This window comes from Lithobates pipiens, unplaced genomic scaffold (genome assembly GCF_037356315.1).
Source record: "Lithobates pipiens isolate NorthernLeopardFrog02 unplaced genomic scaffold, aLitPip1_a1.2 Scaffold_16, whole genome shotgun sequence".
Taxonomy (NCBI): Eukaryota; Metazoa; Chordata; class Amphibia; order Anura; family Ranidae; genus Lithobates; species Lithobates pipiens.
The window spans coordinates 33,283,060-33,309,631 of NW_027507748.1; the positions used below are offsets into that span (position 1 = coordinate 33,283,060).

The 26,572-nt window shown below is 43.8% G+C and overlaps 1 protein-coding gene across 1 annotated transcript in view; it reads right to left on the reverse strand.

Moving 5' to 3' along the window:
* Window positions 1-26,572, reverse strand: part of IGSF11 (immunoglobulin superfamily member 11) — a 432,754-nt gene that overhangs the window by 228,509 nt on the left and 177,673 nt on the right. The window lies entirely within an intron of this gene.

Sequence of the window (26,572 nt, forward strand, 5' to 3'; positions counted from 1 at the left end):
AAAATTTGATGCAACATTTTGTAGACTTTTTAAACCTTTATATTATATGGTTACAGGAGCACATGGTGCTTAGCAGAGTTTTTTTTTTTTTTTTCCTTTTTAACATATTACATATCTAGCAGTCCTTTTAAAGCACAAAAGCCTGGCAGCATCTAGGCGAAATTCCCCAAAGTCAAACTTTACGTTGAAAAAAAAAAGAAAAAAGAAAAAGAAAAAAAAAAGTGCATAAACAGAGCTGTGAAGTGCTAAGAGAAAAGTTCTGTCTTTACTCAGAGTGGATTAAAGACTTGTATATTCAAAATGAATATTTTACATTTCTTTTTTGAATTTTTAACATCTGAGTCAAGCACTTTGGATAAAAAAAAAAAAAATGCAATATTCATGCAATCAGGCAGCCTGACATCGAATGTCTCTCCCCCTCTCCTTTATCAAACTGGGGATGTGGACGGAGGACCCAAAAGGAAACATTCTTATGAAGCTTTCCGAAGTATTCTGAAAATCTCGCTACAATGTTTCCAAATGCCTGTTCTAGTCTATATCCCAACTTCTACAATAGCTACTTGCTTGTAACTTGCAGCAATTTAGCAAAGAAAATCAGATCACTGTATTTCTTTTGTTTTTATTTATTGTTCAGAAAATAATAAGTAAATAAATAGCTTCAAATATTACTCACCTACAGTCTAGTGTTGTCTCCCGCAGAAACACCTTTCCACCACTAGAGGCCTCCAGTCTTCTGGATTGAATGACAGCCAGTATCATCCAATCCTCTTTCGCTGCGTACACACGGTCGGGAAATGTTGGATGTGAGCTTGTTGCCGGAAAGTCCGACCCATGTGTACGATCCATCGAACATTTGCTGTCGGACTTTTCACCAACAAATGTTTGAAAAGCAGGTTCCTCAAATTCTCCTCCAACAAAACGTTGTTGTCGGAAAGTCCGATCGCGTGTACGCAAGTCCGACGCACAAAAGTCCACGCATGCTCGGAATAAAGCAGAAGGAGCCGCAACCGGCGATTGAACTTCCTTTTTCTCGGCTCGTCATACGCGTTGTACGTCACCGCGTTCCCACGTTCGGAATTGTTGGCCAACATTTCTGTGACCGTGTGTATGCAAGACAAGTTGAAGCCAACAACCTTCGGGAAAAAAAATCCACGTTTTTGTTGGCCAAAAGTCCGATCGTGTGTACGGGGCATTTGAGTCCAGACAGTCATGGCCATCAAACCAGCATGAGCTCAGAGTTCCACTAAGCCCTGTGTATTAGATACTCAAGGTTCTTCAGGGGAAGAGGCTCTTCAAAAAAGGGACAAGATTGGAGGAATGGGTGGTGGGACGGGTAAAGTGAGGACTTGGTTTTCTCTTTTCCCCTTATACCCTTGCCGCCGAGCGCACTCAGATGTGCGTCCTCGGCTTTTAGGGGTCATACTGGGATGATGCCCGCAGCTGCAGGCATCATCACGGTACTGTTTTTTAGAGCCGGCGATCGGCTTTCCAGTGATAACAACCAATGCGGCTAAAGGCCTCTCGGCTGTTATACCAGAAGAGCGGGAGGGGACCCCCCCCCTCCCGCTGCCTCCCGCCGCTCTTGCCGGGGCTCCCGGTGGAACGGGATCAACAATCCACCGCTTCTGGCAGCTAGGGACAGACTGGCTTGAAGCCGTTCAAGCTTGAAGCGGCTTCATTCCAGCCTCCTAAATGTAAACACGGAAGTGACGTCATGAACAGCGGGGGGGGGGCAGGGGCTGAAGTTACACTCTGCAGACTTTAGTGAGGGATGATTGACGGAAAGGGACACCCCCCACCACCCCCTACACGCAGGAACAGAGCTGAGGCTGTCAATCACAGGCTGTGTGCCGGAGGTCCCTCCACTGTCACCTTTCTCTTGGTGTCAGGAAACATTTTAGAAGGTATACACCCCCCCCCCTTTTTTTGTTCCCTTTTTATTTTTTTAGCGCTCCTACCCTCCCCCGTATTGTGGTTACTGATCGGGCTAACCTATAATCTCAGCCTGTTTGATACACTGTTTTTTTTCTGTCCTACCAAATGTGAACTGATTTGTTAACTGTATCGCTAAACTTTCAATAAAAATATATATAAAAAAAAAAAAAGAAGTGATTCATGCTGATAGCAGAGGGAGGAAGCAGCAGACAGAAATGACACTTAGTCCTCTAGATAGAGACAAGTGCGCACTATAGAGGGATATGCTTTGTTCATATTTCAGGTCCGAGATATACAACCACTTTGGGCCTGTTTAATTATTTTCAAAATGGATTCTGGTGGAGAGGGTTGAATGATGCTAATGCTTTTTGCACCAATACTTTCCCATTTGGAAAATGACACCGGCAATTTTTTACAGGCTGGGTGAATAGATTAGTATAATAGTAACACTTTTGATAGCAATATAACTCTATATTTTATTTACAGAGCTATATAAATAGAAAAAAAACAGGGAGAAGACGGAGGGATATGACTGACAAAGAGGAAAAAGAGGGACAATGGGGGGGGACATGTGTCCCCAGAATGCCAGGCCAGTATGTGGAATGGCAGGCCAGTATGTGGAATGGCAGGCCAGTATGTGGAATGCCAGGCCAGTATGTGGAATGCCAGGCCAGTATGTGCATTAAATTCCAGCTTCCAAAATAAAATAAAATAAAAAAAACCCTGACAATTTACACCACACCGTACATATTTTATCATCATTCCCCGCCCCCAAGGAGCCTACAAAGGTCCCGATCTCACATGCATACAGAGAATGTTTTAAAGTGACACTAAACTAGATCCTTTTTCTCCAAAAATAATCCACACACATGATATAGATATATCTAATATATCTATCTATCTATCATATATATTTACAGTGGTGTGAAAAAGTGTTTCCCCCTTCCTCATTTCCTATTCCTTTGCATGTTTGTCACACTTAAGTGTTTCGGAACATCAAACCAATTTAAACAATAGTCAAGGACAACACAAGTAAACACAAAATGCAATTTGTAAATGAAGGTGTTTATTATTAAAGGTGAAAAAAAATCCAAACCATCATGGCCCTGTGTGAAAAAGTGATTGCCCCCTAAACCTAATAACTGGTTGGGCCACCCTTAGCAGCAACAACTGCAACCAAGCGTTTGCGATAACGTGCAATGAGGCTTTTACAGCGTCCTGGAGGAATTTTGGCCCACTCATCTTTGCAGAATTGTCCTAAATTCAGTTACATTAGAGGGTTTTCGAGCATGAACGGCCTTTTTAAGGTCATACCACAACATCTCAATAGGATTCAGGTCAGGACTTTGGCTAGGCCACTCCAAAGTCTTCATTTTGTTTTTCTTCAGCCATTCGGTGGTGGACTTGCTGGTGTGTTTAGGATCATTGTCCTGCTGCAGAACCCAAGTTCGTTTCAGCTTGAGTACACGAACAGATGGTCGGACATTCTCCTTCAGGATCTCTTGGTAGACAGCAGAATTCATAGTTCCTTTTATCACGACAAGTCTTCCAGGTCCTGAAGCAGCAAAACAGCCCCAGACCATCACACTACCACCACCATATTTTACTGTTGGTATAATGTTCTTTTTATGAAATGCAGTGTTCCTTCTACGCCAGATATACTTGGACACACACCTTCCAAAGAGTTCCACTTTTGTCTCATCGCTCCACAGAATGTTGTCCCAAAAGTCTTGGGGATCATCAAGATGTGTTGTGGAGAAATTGAGACGAGCTTTGATGTTCTTTTTGCTCAGCAGTGGTTTTCTCCTTGGAACTCTGCCATGCAGGCCATTTTTGCCCAGTCTTTTCCTGATGGTGGAGGCATGAACGCTGACCTTAACTGAGGCAAGTGAGGCCTGCAGTTCCTTGGACGTTGTTGTGGGGTCTTTTGTGACCTCTTGGATGAGTCGTCGCTGCGCTCTTGGGGTAATTTTGGGCGGCCGGCCATTCCTGGGAAGGTTCACCACTGTTCCATGTCTTCATCATTTGTGGATAATGGCTCTCACTGTGGTTCGCTGGATTCCCAAAGCTTTGGAAATGGCTTTATAACCCTTTCCAGACTGATAGATCTCAATTACTTTCTTTCTCAATTGTTCCTGAATTTCTTTGGGTCTCGGCATGATGTGTAGCTTTTAAGGATCTTCTGGTGGACCTTACTGTGTCAAGCAGCTCCTATTTAAGTGATGCCTTGATTGTGAACAGGTGTGGCAATAATCAGGCCTGGGTGTGGCTAGAGAAATTGAACTCAGGTGTGGACAACCACAGTTATAGTATGTGTTAACAAGGGGGGCAATCACTTTTTCACACAGGGCCATGATGGTTTGGATTTTTTTTCACCTTTAATAATAAACACCTTCATTTACAAATTGCATTTTGTGTTTACTTGTGTTGTCCTTGACTATTGTTTAAATTGGTTTGATGTTCCGAAACACTTAAGTGTGACAAACATGCAAAGGAACAGGAAATGAGGAAGGGGGCAAACACTTTTTCACACCACTGTATATCTATATCTATCTATATCTATCCATCTATTATATATATATATATATATATATATATATATATATATATATATATATATATATATATTATATCTATCTATGTCTATCTATCTATCTATTGTATATATATCTCTATCTATCTATCTATCCATCTATCATATTTATTTAGATCTATATCTATCTATCTATCTATCTATCTATCTATCTATCTATCATATAAATATCTATCTATCTATCTATCTATCTATTAGTGGATATAAAAAGTCTACACACCCGTTAAAATGTCAGGTTTCGATGATGTAAAAAAATGAGACAAACATAAATAATTTCAGAACTTTTTCTGCCTTTAACGGGGCCTATAAGCTGTACAACTCAGTTGAACTACAAACTTTTTGGTGTATGAAAGTAAAAATAAAAAACAAAAATAATCTGGTTGCATACGTGTGCACACCTGGTTGTAAACCCTTTACAACCACTTTAAAGCGGTTCTGCACTCATAATAAAACATTTGCCCGTTCAGTTGCCTCTAGTTCATATATTTGATAATGCCACCTGTTTTTTTTTTTTTGATTCACCAACCTTTTGTAATCCGATGTAGTTTATTTTCATCCCCTGCGACAATGGGCGGTCTCTTGCGGGGATCAGCATCATTTCCTGCTGAAGCCCGCACTGTCTCCTGGGATCTCGTTGAAGTAATCCCAGGAGACATTGCGGCTAATGCACCCGACATCTCGCGAGATTTCGGCTAAACCAGCCGACATCTCGCGTGATTTCGGTTATTACAGCCGAGATCTCGGCTGTAATAACTGAAATCACGCGAGATGTCGGCTGTAATAACTGAAATCACGCGAGATGTCGGGTGCATTAGCCGCAATGTCTCCTGGGATTACTTGAACGAGATCCCAGGAGACAGTGCGGGCTTCAGCAGGAAATGATGCTGATCCCCGCAAGAGACCGCCCATCACCGCAGGGGATGAAAATAAACTACATCGGATTACAAAAGGTAGGTGAATCAAAAAAAAAAACAGGTGGCATTATCAAATATATGAACTAGAGGCAATTGAATGGGCAAATGTTTTATTATGAGTGCAGAACCGCTTTAACCAACAGGTAAGCCTAGATTAAGACTAACTTGTAGGTGCTTGAAATATTCCCTAGACCTGCACAGTCTAGGAGATATTTGCAAATCGGCATGCGTCGGAGTTAGAAAGGGCACGCTGTGCTGTTTTTAGCTCGGGCCATGCCGTTAAAGGCGGCTCCCATGCGAATGCGTGGGAGTGACGTCACGCAACGTCACACAACTCCGGCCAGTCACAGAGCCGGAGTTGGCTGCCCCGGAAAAGGAAGAGGGGTGAAGAATGGACGCTCGCTACTAGCGAGGAAGACAGGGACATTGCAGGCTTCTCCTGCAGGTAAGTGACACATATTGGGCTACTATGCTTTACCTTTGCAGGGATACAAAGAGGAAGTAACACCCATCAGGGTTTACTTCCTCTTTAAACAAATTCTTTGTTGAAGCACCTTTTGATTGCATTACAGCATTCAGTATTTTTGGGTATGAGTCTATCAGCCTGGCACATCTTGACGTGGCAATATTTGCTCGTTCTTCTTTGCAAAAACACTCCAAATCTGTCAGATTGTGAGGACACCTCCTGTGCACAGCCCTCACATTAAAAAGGTGGAAAAAGTTCTGAAATGATTTATTTTTGTCTCATTTTTGTTACTTCACAGAAACCTGACATTTTAACAGGGGAGTGTAGACTTTTTATATCCAATATGCAGTATCTCACAAAAGTGAGTACACCCCCCATATTTTTGTAAATATTTGTCTAACATCCACCAGCTCCACCATGGAGGAGGAGAAGAGGACTCCGGTAGCAACCTGTGAAGCTCTGGTGATCTCCATGCCCAAGAGGGTTAAGGCAGTGCTGGAAAATAATGGTGGCCACACAAAATATTGACACTTTGGGCCCAATTTGGATATTTTCACTTAGGGGTGTACTCACTTTTGTTGCCAGTGGTTTAGACATTAATGGCTGTGTGTTGAGTTATTTTGAGAGGACAGCAAATTTACACTGTTATACAAGCTGTACACTCACTACTTTACATTGTAGACAAGTGTCATTTCTTCAGTGTTGTCACATGAAAAGATAGAAGAAAATATTTACAAAAATGTGAGGGGTGTACTCAATTTTGTGAGATAATATATATATATATATATATATATATATATATATATATATATATATATATATATATATACATATTTATTTTTGCTTTTGCACAGACCATAAATTAAAAAAATAAAAATTGTAATAATCTATGCACAATTTATATAATACACATTAAAAGGCATACATTGGCATCCCAGGGCTGTACACTAGGCAGCATCACATACCAATGCTATAACCATAATTAGTAATTATCATTATTAATATTATATATATATATATATATATATATATATATATATATATATATATATACACACATACATACACACACACACTTATTATTGTTAAAAATACATTATAGATAGATAGATAGATAGATAGATAGATAGATAGATATATTGTTTTCTTTTTCTATATATGTATTATGTATTATTAGATTTAATACATATATATATATATATATATATATACACACACACACTTATTATTGTTAAAAAAATAAATTATATATATATATATATATATATATATATATATATATATATATATATATATATATATATATATATATATATATATATATATATATATATATAGAGAGAGAGAGAGAGAGAGAGACAGAGAGATGTATTATGTATTATTATAATATAATGTGTATATGTATCTACCGTATATATATATCTATTATCTTTATTTTTTATTTGGACAGACCAAAAATAATAAACAAAAAAAAATAATCTCTGTGCAATTTATACATTACACATTAAAAGAGATACGTTGGCATCCCAGGGCTGTACACCAGGCAGTGTTACCATTGGTTACCCTCTAAGATGAAGTCTGTGTCTGTAGAATGCCACTCTGGCATTGCTCTCCCTGCAGTGAAGGGGCCATGACTTTTTCTGCCCCTTTTCTCTGTTAGACCCTTCTCCTTCTCTGTGTGTCCCTTTAACAGCTGCTGCTGGAGCCTGCGAGGCTTTGCTGCGAGGGAAAAGCATGATCTTGCATTGCCCAACTTAATGCACAGGAGACCGGAGAATCTGCAGAGTGAACTCAGCTGTGGATTAAGATTTTTCCACTAAATTAGTTATACGATTTCCATTTTTCATTGTCATCTACAGGGAGCTGCGGCGGTTCCGCCAGGCGCATTGTTGTCAGCCCGTTCCAAGAATTTACTAAAGTGTGACTCTACCCCAGAGGAAAAAATTCCACCATAAACGCTGCTCAGATGCATTGTACGATGAAGGGCTATAGCTCGGGGCAACTGTCTAGGGTGGCATTAAATTGGAGAAAATATTCAGAATGAAGCTTAAAAATAATTTTGGCTATTACGATATGTGAATGTACCTAATGGAGCATTAACAGCCCTTTAGAACCATATGTCCTGGCAGGAAGGTCACAACAAAAACAAACTGGAGTCTACAGTATTTATAAAAAAAAAAAAAATCACATTTGCACAGCCATCATGAATAATCCCCATATTGTGTCAACTGTTTTTTTCTTATGATTGTCAGCACCATCTAGTGGCCACAATGTGATAGTTTCCTGAAATACCTGAATCAGGAAAATAGCACATTATGGCCACTAGGTGGAGCTGGTGACCATAGGAAATAAACATAGTAAACACATTACAGGGATTTTTGGCAACAGCTGTACATTCGTCTAGCCAATTTTTTTCTTATATAAATAGAGCCCATTTGTCATAAAGGTTTAAAACTTGTGACAATGATTTTTTTTGTAGTACATGCTTTCCTGTCCCATCTGCAACCCAACTATTGGAGTCACAAGGAAAGGAAGTGAGGGAAAGTGTCCCCAAGGGGGTCACAGATTGGAGAGGGGAAGTATTCCCAATGGGGTCACATATTGAAGAGGGGACGTATCCCCAATGGGGTCACAGATTAGAAAGGGGAAGTATCCCCAATGAGGTCACAGATGGAGAGGGGAAGTATCCCCAATGAGGTCACAAATCGGAGAGGGGAAATATCCCCAATGAGGTCACAAATTGGAGAGGGGAAGTATCCCCAATGAGGTCACAGATGGAGAGTGGAAGTATCCCCAATGAGGTCACAAATCGGAGAGGGGAAATATCCTCAATGAGGTCACAAATTGGAGAGGGGAAGTATCCCCAATGAGGTCACATATTGAAGAGGGGAAGTAGCCCCAATGGGGTCACAGATTACAGAGGGGAAGTATCCCCAATTGGTCACAGACTGGAGAGGGAAAATATCCCCAATGGGGTCACAAACTGGGGGGGTGAATTATCCCCATGGGGGCACAGATTGGAGAGGGGAAGTATCCCCAATGGGATCATAGGCTGGAGAGGGGAAGAATCCCCTATGGGGGTCAAAGATTAGAGAGGGGAAGTATCCCCATGGGGGCACAGATGTAGAGGGGGAGTATCCCCAATGAGGTCACCGATTGGAGAGGGGAAGTATCTTCAAGGGGGTCACAGACTGGAGGGGGAAAGAATCCACAATGGGGTCACAGATTAGAGAGGGGAAGAATCCCCAATGGGGGTCAAAAATTGGAGAGGGGAAGTATCCCCAATGGGGTCACAGATTGGAGAGGGGAAGTATCCCCATGGGAGCACAGATGGAGAGGGGGAGTATCCCCAATGAGGTCACCGATTGGAGAGGGGAAGTATCTTCAAGGGGGTCACAGACTGGAGAGGGGAAGAATCCCAAATGGGGTCACAGATTGGAGAGGGGAAGAATCCCCAATGGGGGTCAAAGATTGTAGAGGGGAAGTATCCCCAATGGGGTCAGATATTGAAGAGGGGAAGTATCCCCAATGGGGTCACAGATTAGAAGGGGGAAGTATCCCCAATGGGATCACAGATGGAGAGGGGAAGTATTCCCAATGAAGTCACTGATTGGAGAGGGGAAGTATCTTCAAGGGGGTCACAGATTGAAGAGGGGAAGTATCTTCAAGGGGGTCACCGATTGGAGAGGGGAAGTATCTTCAAGGGGGTCACAGATTGAAGAGGGGAAGTAGCCCCAATGGGCCACAGACTGGAGAGGGGAAGTATCCCCAATGAGGTCACCGATTGGAGAGGGTAAGTATCTTCAAGGGGGTCACAGACTGGAGAGGGGAAGTATCCCCATAGGGGTCACAGATTTGAGAGGGGAAGTATTCCCAATGGGGTCAAAGATTGGAGAGGGGAAGTATCCCCATGGGGGCAGAGATGGAGAGGGGGAAGTATCTTCAAGGGGGTAACAGATTGGAGAGGGGATGTATCCCCAACGGGGTCACAGATTGGAGAGGGAAAAAATCCCCAATGGGGGTCAAAGATTGGAGAGGGGAAATATCCCCAATGGGGGTCAATGATTAAAGAGGGGAAGTATCCCCATGGGGGCACAGATGGAGAAGGGAAGTATCTTCAATGGAGTAACAGATTGGAGAGGGAAAGAATCCCCAATGGGGTCACCGACTGGAGAGGGGAAGTGTCCCTAAGGGGGGTCACAGATCGGAGTTTAGAGGTGGTTAGGGATAAAACTCTCCTTTTTGTTGTTCCCCCTCTAATGCTGTTTAATCTAGGGGGATATAACAGGGGAATTTTTTGCCTTATTCTTCTTCTTTTCCGCTAGCAGACGCTCTTCTCCCAATCTTGCTCCAGCCCAGAGTGGGGACGGGCTCAATATTTTTACCTCCAGTAAAAGACTGCTGGTCCTGCATTGCATGTGTTGATCTTGGTGAGCCGTACAACCAGTAAGAAGCTGCCCCTTTGTGGGACCGGTTGACCAGTGGGAAGGAAGCCTTCTGTAGTGAGGAATTAGATGACCCCCTAGAATAAATAGGCATAAGAACTGAAATCCAATGAATGAAAGCGGTGAGCCAGGGACAGACAGGCAGGGAAGGAAAGGGCAATATTATGCTGGACGTCCTTCAGCCAGGAAATGAGTCGGGGCTCTGTCTGATTTGCTGAAGCTTCTAATGCACATGGTGAGAAACTCACAGTGTGCAGTGAAATCAAAGTAAGCCATTTCAGGACAGGAGAGGAGGCAGTAAAACTGTGCAAGACTGAAGGGAAGGACGGAGTTCTGCTTTAAAAAGAAGTTTCAGCTGGATTCTGGAGACGGAACAGCTCTATGTGACACATTGCTGGAAGCAAGTTTAGTAGTTTGAAGAATTTTTCCCACCCAGGAAATCTTGGCTTCATAGACAGCAGTCATTATTTATTCAGAAAAAAATATATTAATTTGTAATTATGAATGATGTTAATTAGTGCAGCGCACATTTTCCTGCGGGCGCCCCCCAGAGGATGCTTTAATATTCCATTGGTAACAAAATTAGGCAAAATTATGTTTACCGCAAAGGAATCAGAAGTAATTTCTGTCCAAATTTAATAAGTGAAAATGATCAACTTGACGCACATAAATATTTACACGTTTCACTATTTTTAATTATTATTTATATTGGTTTCCATTTTGTGGTTTTTAACCACTTGATGACCGACGTATGTATAAAGATGCCAGCAAGTGGCTATAGCAGGAACCTGGCTGGATGCTTTTTTTTCTGTCGGCGATCGGCTTTCTTGTAATAGTGCAGCCGGGGGAAGCAGCTGAGTACAAACTGTGTTCACTTAGTTGCTTTTGAAGACAAGGGAGACATCAAAGGTCTAACAGCAGTCGGCGGTAGGCCTCCCACGGAGGAAGGGCGTTTTACATTTTTCGGGTCCGTCGGGTGGCGATTGACGGTGGATTTACATCACGGGACACCTTTTTTTATTTTTTAATAAAGGATTTGTCAAAAATTGTCTCTTGTGGTTTTTACTTTTTGACACACATGGGTGGGGGGAGCAGGATCTGAGGCTTTCAAATTCCGATAAGTTCCCCGCCTGCAGACCCCGACAATCACCAGCCAGGGTTGTCGGGAAGAGGCCCTTGTCCCCATAAACAGAAATGTCATTATTGCTGTGGCATCACACAGATGCGCCACTTTACAGGGAGACTAAGGGGACCCCCCCCCCCCAGGCATGATATTTAAATATATCTCAAATTAAATATTCCTTTAAAGACCCACCCCATTCTAAACTGATAACCAGTAAAGGCTTTGAAAGTGTCACATATCGAAAACTTGAGGTACCTTAGTCTGTCGCCATTTAACAGGTGAGCGCAATTTTAAATCTTGACATGTTTGGTATTTGTTTACTCTAGGCCAGTGATGGCAAACCTTTGGCAACCCAGATATTTTGGAACTACATTTCCCATGATGCTCCACCACAAGGCAGAGCACATGAGCATCATGGGAAATGTAGTCCCAAAACATCTGGGGTGCCAAGGTTCTTCATCACTGCTAGGCCATCTTTTTATACTTTACAGAAAAAGTGGGGAATATATTGTGGTTGTGTGCACTAAAAGAGTATTTTTTTATATATTTATATATATTTTTTTTATATATTTATATATATATTTTTTATATCATGAAACATAAAAAAACTGCAACTGCCTCCATTTTTTTTTTCTCCAGGGCCTCTGCTTTCAGAAAATATATGATGTTTGTGGGGGTTCTCAGTAATTTTCTAGCAAAAATTTGCTGATTTTAACATGTATGTGAAAAATTTCGAAATTGCCCCGGACAGCAAGTGGGTAATCATTCCCGGTACAAATGGACAACCAATCTTGCTAACTTCTAATACTGTGTCTGCAGGCTTTCTGTTTAATATGTTTAATAGTCAGCTTAGGCTAGGTTCACACCTTCTACGTGTGCAAAGCCACGTGCTTTCCCAACATGCACAGAAACACATTGTCCTTTAGCAGATGCACGTGGTGCCAATAATTGTTTAGGGCACCCCCATGCATTTAACGTGCACATTTTTGGCGTAGGGTGTGCGATTTTGGAAAAGTGGATACTAATTCCCAGTACATAAGAAAAACCATTCTTGCCAACATCTTACAATTATACCAAATTTTCAGTCCTTCCCCTTTAATAGCCAGCTTAGGCTAGAGGTTCACACCTTGTATGCTTTCCCAACATGCTCAGAAACGCGTTGCCCTTTAGCTGATGAGCGGTGGTGCCAATAGTTGTTAATGGCACCCCCACGCATCTGCTAATGCGCATAGTTTTGGCATATGGTGCACGATTTCGGAAAAGCATTTCTCGCACATAGGGCAGCCCATTGAAATAATCGGGCTGCCCTACACGTGCCGTACGAAAACGCGCGCACGTGTGGTGCGAACCAAGACTAAGCCAATGGCATGCAACCACTCAGGGCTGTACCCGTGCAATGGCTGTGATGCTTTGCTTTACGACTGTTGCAAATATTAAATGTCATGTAGCCTTTGTTGGGGCGATACCACTGAAAGGGGCCCATTTAAGTGAATGGGGCTGCACCCCTACTGTGTGCAATGCACACAGTTGTGGCAAGGTGGGTTGGCTTTTGAAGGGTTAATGTCCTGCTGCAGCGGGTTCCCATTTTGAGGGTTATAGTAGGTGGGGAAGAGGTAACATATTGCCTCCTGTCAAACACCCCCAAAAAAAGTGTTCCACTACCATGTATGAACCCACACTGTCGCCATGTAGGATCGAGCCCTTATAAGTAAGTCAGTGGTAGAATGAATGAAAACAATGGAAGTCATCACAAAGAGACGGCAAAGTGAAGTACAACGAATGATTGATGTGTGGCCGAGTCTCGTAGAAAAATTGCCTACACTCCGCATAGATAACAATATTCCGAAGCCGGCCCTTATCTGTGCCAGACAGGAACCAGCTCTCCGCACTAAGTAAAGTGATGTCTACGCTTTCTGTTCTACACAAGGACATCTCCACACATCACAGACAAGGTCATCATTGAAATTACACTTTGGACGGTTTTCAGAATTAATAGTAGATATCATTTTTGTATAATATCTGCCCATAATTCTCCAAATCTCCATCCTATTCTTAGGCAAGTGAAGCCCTCAATCCCATTTCTAATTTACAATAAAAACAGTTGGCGCTCCAGCCACCTGAAAACACCCTAACTTCCGACAGGTTCTGTCAGCTCCCATAGTTCCACTCAACTTCCCATTGTGGTCCACTGTGCCCCTCAACTTCCCATCGCCCCTCTGGAAGACTTCAGCCCCCACAGTGACCCTCAACCTTCTCCCAGGCCCTTATAGTGCATCCAGTCCCTGCACTGCACTCCAGTCTACCACAGTGCCCCAGGAAAGACCCCAGCCTCCTGGAGAGACCCTCCAAAGACTACATCTTCCACAGTTGCCCCAGCTCCCTCAAGACAACCCTAAAGTCCCAATTATTTCCCCTGCCCCAATCTCCCTTTATATTTCACATTATCGGGGATGGAGACCTGGGTACTGGATAGTCCTGGTCTCGTATAAAGTCCCAACCGCTCTTTCTCTTTATAAACCCTTCAGAACCACCAAGACTGCTGTCCACATACCCCCTTCAGAACTTCCATACAGATCCAGAGCCTTCCAGCATGTCAATACCCTACAGTCCTCCATAGAGCCCTGTAATTCCTGCACTCCAGTCCACTAAAGTGCCCCCGAAAAGCCCCCAGCCTCCTGGAGAGACCCTTCAAAGACTCCATCCCCCATAGTTGCCCCAGCTCCCTCAAGAATACCCTACAGAACCACCAAAAGTCCCCATAACCCTTCAGAACTTCCATCCCCACATCCAGAATCTTCCAGCATGTCAATACCCTCCAGTCCTCCATAGTGGCCCCTAGTCCCTGCATTACCCTCCAGTTTACCAAAGTGCCCCAAGAAAACCCCCAGCCTCCTGGAAAGACCCTCCAAAGACTCCATCCTCCACAGTTGTCCTAACTCCTTTAAGAATCACCATGACAACTGTAGATTCACTAAACCCCCTTCAGAACTACCACCCCCACATTCAGAGCCTTCCAGCATGTCAATAAACTTCAGTCCTCCATAGTGGCCCCAAGTCCCAGCACTGCACTATAGTCTACCAAAGTGCCCCAAGAAAGCCCACAGTCTCCTGGAGAGACCCTCCAAAGACTCCATTTCCCACAGTTGTCCTAGCTCCTTCAAGGATCACCAAGACTGCTGTAGATTCACAAAACCCCCTTCAGAACTTCCATCCCCACATCCAAAGCCTTCCGGCATGTTAGTAGCCTCCACTTCCCGTAGTCCCCCCAGCTACTGCACTGCACTCCAGTCTACCACAGTACCCCTGGAAAGCCCCCAGCCTACTGGAGAGACGCTCCAAAGACCCCATCCTCCACGGTGGCCCCCAGCTCCCTCAAGAATATCCTACGGAACCATCATGTCTGCTGTAAAGTCCCCAAACCCCCTTCAGAACTCCCATCATTCAGAGCCTTCCAGGATGTCAATGAATATTTTGTATTCCTATACTTTTATAGTGTGTTTATATATAAAAAAAGAAAAAAAAAAAAAATATATATATATATATATATATATATATATATTTTTTTTTTTTTTACTGTTGGGGCATGGAAGGTTTTGGAAGAATTTACTGGGCCCTGGTCTCAATGAAGTTCAGAACCACTGCTCTAAATCACGTAAGGCCCCATTCCCACTTTACGTAGCAGGAAGTCACATTCCAGCTAATTATTTTTTTTTCTCGCATGTTTTTGGCACATTTCCACCAGTCACACATAGGGCAACCTATTTACTTGAATAGGCTACCCTATGTGCAACAAACGCTCCAAAGAAGCTCCTGCACCATTTTTCCGGCGTGGCTTTTGGTAGGTTTGTAGCACGGCAAAACATGCAACAAAATGCAAGCCTGCTAACTGTACCTTTAAGAACCAATGGCACCCAAGTGCACATTGTGCATCTTGCCATGATTTTAGTGCTATCTGGAATCGCAGGCAGAATTTGTGCAATTCTGCCTGTGTAGTGAAAACGGTCCCTAAGGAACGCTATAATGTTTTGAGGTTGATTTTATTTAAATTTTTATTTTGTTTACAAACGTAAAAATCGATATATTAAATATCTTGTTTCAATATTATTTATATTACAGGGTTTATTTTACAAATACACATTTAATGCTGATCGGTAGCCATAAAAAATGTTCTGCAATGCTGCAGTAATAGCATTTCATGAGATATAGCCGCCCTCGACTTGAAATTTCTTCTTTAATAGCTAATTTCTTTTCTGTGCAGCCTTTATAGAGTTGTATGCATTGATCTGGGGGGTGGGGGGGGGGGGGATTCAGGACATTGAAGACTAATGTGATCCTCAACTTCTGAGTTACGTCACAGTGACAGTCCTTGTACATATAGTGATTGCAAGACATCGCAGCCTCATATACACATGGAGAGACTGAAAACATGCGTAGGCTAAAAAATTCCCCAGTATCTCCCCACCCCCGAGGAGCCACAGGTGCCACCTTCTGCTGACCATAGAAATAAATATTGATGCTTCTGTGGTTACCGGCACTTGCATGCACTTCCCATCAGTGTGCATGGGGCGTAAAACTATATTTCTTGCCAAACTTAGTTTTGGATAAAGCAATGAGGGATTAGAACCTCTGTCAGTTTTTTGTTGATGACCGTGTCCCTGTTTGTAGGTATGTGCAGTCTACTTTCTCCACTGAAGGTGGCGCTCTCCTGCAGCGGCATTGAAGTTGGAGAGGAAGTCAAGAGAAACAAGGTTTCCTGAGTCACTGGGGAAGCTCTCCAATTGGATGCTGCTGCCCCATGTGACTCTAGCAGCCACCTTGGGGAAGACGGAGCCTATTTAAGGCCCTGGCTCCCAGGCTTGCTGCGCATTTTACGAGTGGGTAGAGCAGAGACAGGAACCTCGCCTTCTAGGGACAGAACTAGCTGAGAGGAAAGGTTCTTGATGAGGAGAGAAAGTGTAGGGCTTGCAAATTCTCTAGACATGTTCCTGGCTTGGGCACGAGACGTCCAGGCCACATTTTGCCCCTCCTTACAGGTTGAAACCTGCTCTCTACATGCTGCTGGACCTGGAGTGTTCCTGGTTGAGTTGCGTTCCCACCGCGTTTATTGTGAACTGTCTTTGCATTATTTCCAATACAAGTTCTCTCATCTGACTTTGACTGTGTGTGTTATTGCCACCGCACCATGTTGCACCCCACCTACATGCTGGATAGCAAAGAGAAGGGGGGTGGAGGATGGCAATGCTGCTCGTTCAATATGATGTTATGCCGCGTACACATGACCGCACTTTTTGACGGACTTCCTGACGGACTTTCGGCGGAGGTCCGGCGGACTTTCCAAACATGCTGACTTGCGTAAACACGATCGGACTTTTCCGGCAGACTAGGTCTGATGGACTTCCCGACGGACTTTCAAAATGAACAGACTTGCCCGTCTGTTAATTTTGAACGTAACTCCAGGTACGACGGGACTAGAAAGGGAAGTCAATCTCACCGCTTTCATCGGCGAGATTGATACCTTGCGAGCCCCGTCGCCTGGTATGAATTTTAAGGGGAACCCCCTACGCTAAAAAAACGTCATGGGGTCCCCCCCAACATCCATACCAGACCCTTATCCGAGCACGCAGCCCAGCCAGACAGGAAAGGGTGTGGAGACGAGCGAGCGCACCCCCCCCTCCTGAACCGTACCAGGCCGCATGCTCTCAACATGGGGGGGTGGGTGCTTTGGGGAAGGGGGGCGCAGTGAATTCACCCGCTTTTGACACTAGCGAATCAATATTTACTATTGGATTCCGGCTTTTCCTCCTGCCCTGAGGATCTGAAGAAGACCAGGTTGGCCGGGAAGGAGAAGCAGCGGTGGAGGGGTGAGTGCGGACCTTGGGACCCCCCTCCAAAAAATAAAAAAGGTTTAGCACCAGCCACCACTGGTCATTAATTCTTACCATATTTTGCTTAACGAGTTGATTTCTTATGATTACCAGCTCCATCTAGTGACCATAATGCGGTATTTTTCCTGAAATACTTCAATCAGGAAAATACTGCATTGTGCCCACTAGGCGGAGCTGACAATTATAAGAAAATCATAAGAAAATCACTGTATTAAACAAAATACGGTTAAAATTTGTGACGGCATGCGTGTGACAGTGGTCTAACAATTTTTTTTTTTTTTTTTATAAATAGACCCTTTAAGTTTTCCGATGTTATATATAATAAATACAGTATCTGTATATATTTTATAGGTGGCCCTTTAAAGATACCCAGCCATACTATTTCCAAGTTAGAGAAATTTATTTTAAGTTGTGCAATGTCAGATCGAAAAAAAATTGAAAAAAACCTCCCCGCTGAGCCATACAATGACCTACAGAACAAGTACTGCACGTTACCATAACAGGTGACAATGAACCAGCATATTGCTGTCGGTTTAATTGCATTCTGATTAGAAGACGCTGTGTAATGAGTTGCGGGATAGAATCATAACGCTGACTAATTGCGATCGCAGCTCAGACATATTTCAGGCCCCACCCACCGCCAGTGGCCAAAAAAAAAAGGAGAGCGTGAGAATGGGCCACAGCCTTTGAAGTGGTCACCGTTTGTCCCCAATTCATCAGCTCTATAAATTATCAGAATAGGCGGCATGCTTTTCTTTTTTTTCTTTTAATTTTTTTCTTTTTTTTGATGGCGAAATTCTTCACAAAAGGCAGATTGTTCCCGGGTAACTGGTTCTGTCTATTCGGAGAATAATTACACAAACCGCGCAGGGGAACAATGGCTCTTCTGTGGCCTTGGTGGAATCACACAGTCTCCGGTGCCAGTCGGCTAAATTATTTGGATCGATCTGATGAGTTTGAGGTTCCTGCGCTGAGCTTCAGCGTCTCGCAGTTAATGACTTATGCTGGATAAAAAAAAATAAAAAATAAAACTCGTTCCCAAAATAAGACTATTTACAAAAGGCGATCGATAGCGGGAGGGAAAGTTAGCGACCTGAAGAAATGCAGATAAAATAGTAACATCTTGTTTTTCCTGGCTTTTGTTCCTACATAATCTCTGTATCAATAAAATTTTTTATTGAAGTGTAAAGCAAGGCGAAGGTACAAATGAGCATCAGAACCAACAGACAACATTATCCACCGTGGTGGGACGAAATAATACATAGTCTACAACAGGGGTCTCCAAACATTTAAAACCAGTGGTCTCCAAATGGTGACCCTTTGCTTGGGGCATTATTCCTCCCACTGACACCAACAAAAGGGTACATTCTATCTACTATTACCAATGATGGAGCGCTATACCTCCCATTGACACCAACGTTCAAGCACTGACACCAATTATAGGACACTATTTCTTCTAGTGACACAAACGATGGGGCACTTTTTCTTCTACTGACACCAACAAAGTGATACTCTTCCATCCTCTGTTACCAATGATGGGGCGCTATGCCTTCCGCTATTACCAATGATGACCCACTGACACCAACAATGAAGCATCATTCCTTCCACTGACACTAATGATAGGGCACTATTCCTCCCACTGACACCAACAAAGGGGTACTATTACCAATGATGGGGTGCTATGCCTTCCACTGTTACCAATGATGAGGCACTATGCCTTCTACTATTACCAATAATTGGGCTCTAAGACTTCTACTATTTCCAATGATGGGGCACTATGCTTTCCACTATTACCAAGGATGGGGCGCTATGCCTTCCACTATTTCCAATGATGGGGTACTATGCCTTCCACTATTACCAAGGATGGGGCGCTATGCCTTCCACTATTACCAAGGATGGGGCGCTATGCCTTCCACTATTTCCAATGATGGGGTACTATGCCTTCCACTATTACCAAGGATGGGGCGCTATGCCTTCCACTATTTCCAATGATGGGGCGCTATGCCTTCCACTATTACCAATGATGGGGAGCTATGCCTTCCACTATTACCAATGATGGGGAGCTATGCCTTCCACTATTACCAATGATGGGGAGCTATGCCTTCCACTATTACCAAGGATGGGGCGCTATGCCTTCCACTATTTCCAATGATGTGGCACTATGCCTTCCACTATTTCCAATGATGGGGCACTATGCCTTTCACTATTACCAATGATGGGGCGCTATGCCTTCCACTATTAGCAATGATGGGGCACTATGCCTTCCACTATTACCAATGACGGGGTGCTATACCTTCCACTATTACCAAGGATGGGGCGCTATGCCTTCCACTATTACCAATGATGGGGTGCTATGCCTTCCACTATTACCAATGATGGGGTGCTATACCTACCCACTAATACCAATGACGGGTGCTATATCTTCGACTATTACCAATGACAGGGCGCTATGCCTTCCACTATTAGCAATGATGGGGCACTATACCTTCCACTATTACCAATGACGGGGCGCTATACCTTCTACTATTACCAATGATAGGGCGCTATGCCTTACACTATTACCAATGATGGGGCGCTATGCCTTCCACTTTTTCCAATGATGGGGCGCTATGCCTTCCACTATTTATTACCAATGATGGGGCGCTATGCCTTCCACTATTACCAATGATGGGGCGCTATGCCTTCCGCTATTACCAATGATGGGGTGCTATACCTCCCACTGACACCAACAATGAAGCATCATTCCTTCCACTGACACTAATGATAGGGCACTATTCCTCCCACTGACACCAACAAAGGGGTACTATTCCCAATGATGGGGTGCTATACCTTCCACTGTTACCAATGATGGGGTGCTATGCCTTCCACTATTTCCAATGATGAGGCGCTATGCCTTCTACTATTACCAATGATTGGGCTCTAAGACTTCTACTATTACCAATGATGGGGCGCTATGCCTTCCAATATTTCCAATGATGGGGCACTATACCTTCCACTATTACCAAGGATGGGGCGCTATGCCTTCCACTATTTCCAATGATGGGGCACTATGCCTTCCACTATTACCAAGGATGGGGAGCTATGCCTTCCACTATTTCCAATGATGAGGCGATATGCCTTCTACTATTAAAAAATGATTGGGCTCTAAGACTTCTACTATTACCAATGATGGGGCGCTATGCCTTCCAATATTTCCAATGATGGGGCACTATACCTTCCACTATTACCAATGATGGGGCGCTATGCCTTCCACTATTACCAATGATTGGGAGCTATGCCTTCCACTATTACCAATGATGGGGAGCTATGCCTTCCACTATTTCCAATGATGGGGCGCTATGCCTTCCACTATTACCAATGATTGGGAGCTATGCCTTCCACTATTACCAATGATGGGGCACTATGCCTTTCACTATTTCCAATGATGGGGCGCTATGCCTTCCACTATTACCAATGATGGGGTGCTATGCCTTCCACTATTACCAATGATGGGGTGCTATGCCTTCCACTATTACCAATGACGGGTGCTATATCTTCAACTATTACCAATGACAGGGCGCTATGCCTTCCACTATTAGCAATGATGGGGCACTATACCTTCCACTATTACCAATGACGGGGCGCTATACCTTCCACTATTACCAATGATAGAGCGCTATGCCTTTCACTATTACCAATGATGGGGTGCTATGCCTTCCACTATTACCAATGATGGGGCGCTATACCTTCCACTATTACCAATGATGGGGTGCTATGCCTTCCACTATTACCAATGATGGGGTGCTATACCTTCCACTATTACCAATGACGGGTGCTATATCTTCGACTATTACCAATGACAGGGCGCTATGCCTTGCACTATTTCCAATGATGGGGCACTATGCCTTTCACTATTACCAATGATGGGGCGCTATGCCTTCCACTATTAGCAATGATGGGGCACTATGCCTTCCACTATTACCAATGACGGGGTGCTATACCTTCCACTATTACCAAGGATGGGGCGCTATGCCTTCCACTATTACCAATGATGGGGTGCTATGCCTTCCACTATTACCAATGATGGGGTGCTATACCTACCCACTAATACCAATGACGGGTGCTATATCTTCGACTATTACCAATGACAGGGCGCTATGCCTTCCACTATTAGCAATGATGGGGCACTATACCTTCCACTATTACCAATGACGGGGCGCTATACCTTCTACTATTACCAATGATAGGGCGCTATGCCTTACACTATTACCAATGATGGGGCGCTATGCCTTCCACTTTTTCCAATGATGGGGCGCTATGCCTTCCACTATTTATTACCAATGATGGGGCGCTATGCCTTCCACTATTACCAATGATGGGGCGCTATGCCTTCCACTATTTATTACCAATGATGGGGCGCTATGCCTTCCACTATTACCAATGATGGGGCGCTATGCCTTCCACTATTACCAATGATGGGGTGCTATACCTCCCACTGACACCAACAATGAAGCATCATTCCTTCCACTGACACTAATGATACCTATACCTATACTATACCTTCCACTATTACCAAGGATGGGGCGCTATGCCTTCCACTATTTCCAATGATGGGGCACTATGCCTTCCACTATTACCAAGGATGGGGAGCTATGCCTTCCACTATTTCCAATGATGAGGCGATATGCCTTCTACTATTAAAAAATGATTGGGCTCTAAGACTTCTACTATTACCAATGATGGGGCGCTATGCCTTCCAATATTTCCAATGATGGGGCATTATACCTTCCACTATTACCAATGATGAGGCGCTATGCCTTCCACTATTACCAATGATTGGGAGCTATGCCTTCCACTATTACCAATGATGGGGAGCTATGCCTTCCACTATTTCCAATGATGGGGCGCTATGCCTTCCACTATTACCAATGATTGGGAGCTATGCCTTCCACTATTACCAATGATGGGGCACTATGCCTTTCACTATTTCCAATGATGGGGCGCTATGCCTTCCACTATTACCAATGATGGGGTGCTATGCCTTCCACTATTACCAATGATGGGGTGCTATGCCTTCCACTATTACCAATGACGGGTGCTATATCTTCAACTATTACCAATGACAGGGCGCTATGCCTTCCACTATTAGCAATGATGGGGCACTATACCTTCCACTATTACCAATGACGGGGCGCTATACCTTCCACTATTACCAATGATAGAGCGCTATGCCTTTCACTATTACCAATGATGGGGTGCTATGCCTTCCACTATTACCAATGATGGGGCGCTATACCTTCCACTATTACCAATGATGGGGTGCTATGCCTTCCACTATTACCAATGATGGGGTGCTATACCTTCCACTATTACCAATGACGGGTGCTATATCTTCGACTATTACCAATGACAGGGCGCTATGCCTTGCACTATTAGCAATGATGGGGCACTATACCTTCCACTATTACCAATGACGGGGCGCTATACCTTCCACTATTACTAATGATAGGGCGCTATGCCTTCCACTATTACCAATGATGGGGCGCTATGCCTTCCACTATTACCAATGATGGGGCGCTATGCCTTCTACTATTACCAATGATGGGGCGCTATGCCTGCCACTATTACCAATGATGGGGTGCTATATTTTCGACTATTACCAATGACAGAGCGCTATGCCTTGGACTATTAGCAATGATGGGGCGCTATACCTTCCACTATTACTAATCATGGGGCGCTATGCCTTCCACTATTACCAATGATGGGGCGCTATGCCTTCCACTATTACCAATGATGGGGTGCTATACCTCCCACTGACACCAATGATGAAGCATCATTCCTTCCACTGACACTGATAGGGCACTATTCCTCCCACTGACACCAACAAAGGGGTACTATTCCCAATGATGGGTTGCTATGCCTTTCACTATTACCAATGATGGGGAGCTATGATTTCCACTATTACCAGTGATGGGCTGCTATGCCTTCCACTATTACCAATAATGGGGCTCTAAGACTTCCACTATTACCAATGATGGGGCGCTATGCCTGCCACTATTTCCAATGATGGGGTGCTATACCTTCCACTATTACCAATGATGGGGCACTATTCCTCCTCTTACAGACCACAGGCAATATGGAATTTTTCTACCCCCACTGACCACCAGAGGCACTGATGCTGGGCAATGTCTACTCCCGCTGCCCACAGTCTGGCCCCCTAAAGTCTAAAGAACAGTAAAAGAACTCTCTGTTTACAAACATTGGAGACCCCTGTTCTAAACAAAGGGCCAGTTTACTTTGGGGGGGGGGGGAGGGGGGCGCAGACTGTGGCCAGCGGGAGTAGAAAATGCCTCAGCATCCGTGGAAGTAAACAATGCCTCAGGCTTGGTGGTCAATGGGGGTAGAAAGATGCATATTACTACAAGGTGGATTAAAAGTGTATGCTGTTACCTGACTGGCTGCTTCATAATTTTGGATTTCTCTTGACTTTCAAAGGATTCTGCTTTTGCCTGCCCTGACCTTCAGCTTGTTTTCTTATTGTGGTTTCCTTGTCCTGACATTAAACCTGTGGGAAACCTGGAGCACCGGCACTCGCTGGTTTCTTTTGCTGACCTTCAAGTCACTGTTGGTTCATCTAATGAGAAGAAGGTCAGCAAGAGGAGCAAGGAAGAGCTGTAGAAGACCCAGAAGATGGACACTGCCAAAAGCATAGGTGTCCCAGCGAACTTTAGGGGGGGTGGTATCTCCAGGACGGTGTGGAGTTTAGCATTTTGGACGGCGGGACAGGTAAGCACAGTCTTCGTTTATAGGTATTCCTTGCCTGAAGAACTTTAGCAGAGCAGTAGGGTTGCTTTAAGAGACCTTAGCCCTTGTACACACGGTCGGACATTCCGACGGAAAATATCCGATCGGACCGTGTTGTCGGATAATCCGACCGTGTGTGGGCTCCATCGGACTGTTTCCGTCGGAATATCCGACCAGCAAAGTTTTAGAGCTGGGCTATAAAACTTTCCGACAACATGATCCGATCGGACTTTGTCCGATCGTTTGTAGAGAATTCCGATCGGACAAAGTGCCACGCATGCTCAGATCAAATTACTAGACCAAAGCTATTGGCTACTAGCCTGAACGTAGTCCCGTCGTAAAAGAACGAACGTCATCACGTTCTGAACGATTGGATTTTCCGACAACTTTGTCCGACCGTGTGTATGCAACACCAGTTTCGGACAAAATCTGACGGATTTGGTTGTCGGAATGTCTGACCGTGTGTACAAGGGCTTAAGCCCTTGTACACACAGTCGGAGAATCTGTCGGAATGTGTCCTATCGGACCGTGTCGTCAGATAATCCGACTGTGTGTGGTATGCATCGGACTGATTCCGTCCGAATCTCCGTCCGACCCAATTTTCCAACATGTTGGAAAGATTTCCCGACCAACTGGGCTGGACGGACCTAATCCGATCATGTGTAGAGAATTTTCATCGGACCAAGTGCCACGCATGCTCAGATCAAATTCCTACATCAAAGCTATTGGCTACTAGCCTGAATGTAGTCCCATCGTAACGAAATTACGTCATCACGTTCTGAAAGATCGGATTTTTAGCCAACTTGGCCCGACCGTGTGTATGCAACAGTTTCGGACACAATCCGTCGGACTAAATCCGACGGATTTGATTGCCAAAATCTCCGACCGTGTGTACGTGGGCTAACAGTGGGGCAGTCTGATACTGTGAGTATATATATATATATATATATATATATATATATATATATACATACACACAGTATATAAACTTTCATAGTTGAAAAAGCAAAGTATCTACATCTCTCAGTTCTCTGAATTATCATGTCTTCTACAAACATGACAGGTTCTCTTTAGTATGAGATCCATTAAGTGTTGTCAATCCTAAATCCAACTGCCCTCCGGAGATTACGGCCAGGGCCACACAGAGGGCAGATGTTCCATCTTGAGGACAGGAAATAAAATTAAACACTTTTTAAGACCAAACAAAGTTTGGAGATTTTCCCTAGCATGACGTGGGTTTTTGGGTGGCAGATGTCACTTGCAGACATAATAAAGCAAGCCTAAAATCTTGGGTGACACTCGGCGCTGGCGGCACCATAAAACAACACCGGAAAGTTCCAGGGATTACAAGGAGGCTCAGGAAGCAGATGGGCAGCGGATTAAACCCCCGTACGAGGCAGAGATTTTCTCCAGCTCTAAGACGTCAACAACTTGTTCAAGTCAAGATGAAGTATGGATCGGAAATAAATTAATTTTTCACAGCGCACAACTCCGGCACCAAGGCGCCCGCAACCTCGTTGGCCGTAAATTGTTGCAGTTTAAAGAAAATTATTGCAGTTTACCTACTGAGGGGAAAACAAACGGGGGGAAACACAAATAAATCCATCCATCAGCTGTCAAAAAAACAGCAACACAGAATTTCATGGGGTTATGTATCAACAGCGCAAAGAACGCGACAGTGCGGGGAAGACACTGGTTTTAAATTGGCCGTGACAGTGAGGATATATTGGGGGGGCACACAAGAGCTTGCAATCAGTTAAAGATGTTTACCATATTTATGCAACATTTATTCATGTAAAAAAATGTCTCGATACAGTGCCTTGAAAAAAGTATTCATACCCCTTGAAATTTTCCACATTTTGGCATGTTACAACCAAAATCATAAATGTATTTTATTGGGATTTTATGTGATAGACCAACACAAAGTGGCACATAATTGTGAGGTGGAAGGAAAATTATAAATGGTTTTTACTTTTCTTTTTACAAATAAATATGTATAAAGCGTGGCGTGTATTTGTATTCAGCCCCCTTTACTCTGATACCCCTAACTAAAATCTAGTAGAACCAATTGCCTTCAGAAGTCACCTAATTAGTAAATAGAGTCCACCTGTCTGTAATTTAATCTCAGTATAAATACAGCTCTTCTGTGAAGCCCTCCGAGGTTTGTTAGAGAACCTTAGTGAACAAACAACTTCATGAAGGCCAAGGAACACACCAGACAGGTCGGGGATAAAGTTGTGGAGAAGTTTAAAGCAGGGTTAGGTTATAAAAAAAAAAAATATCCTAAGCCTTGAACATCTCACAGAGCACTGTTCAATCCATCATCCGAAAATGGAAAGAGTATAGGCACAACTGCAAACCTACCAAGACATGGCCGTCCACCTAAACTGACCGGGCGGGCAAGGAGAACATTCATCAGAGAAGCAGC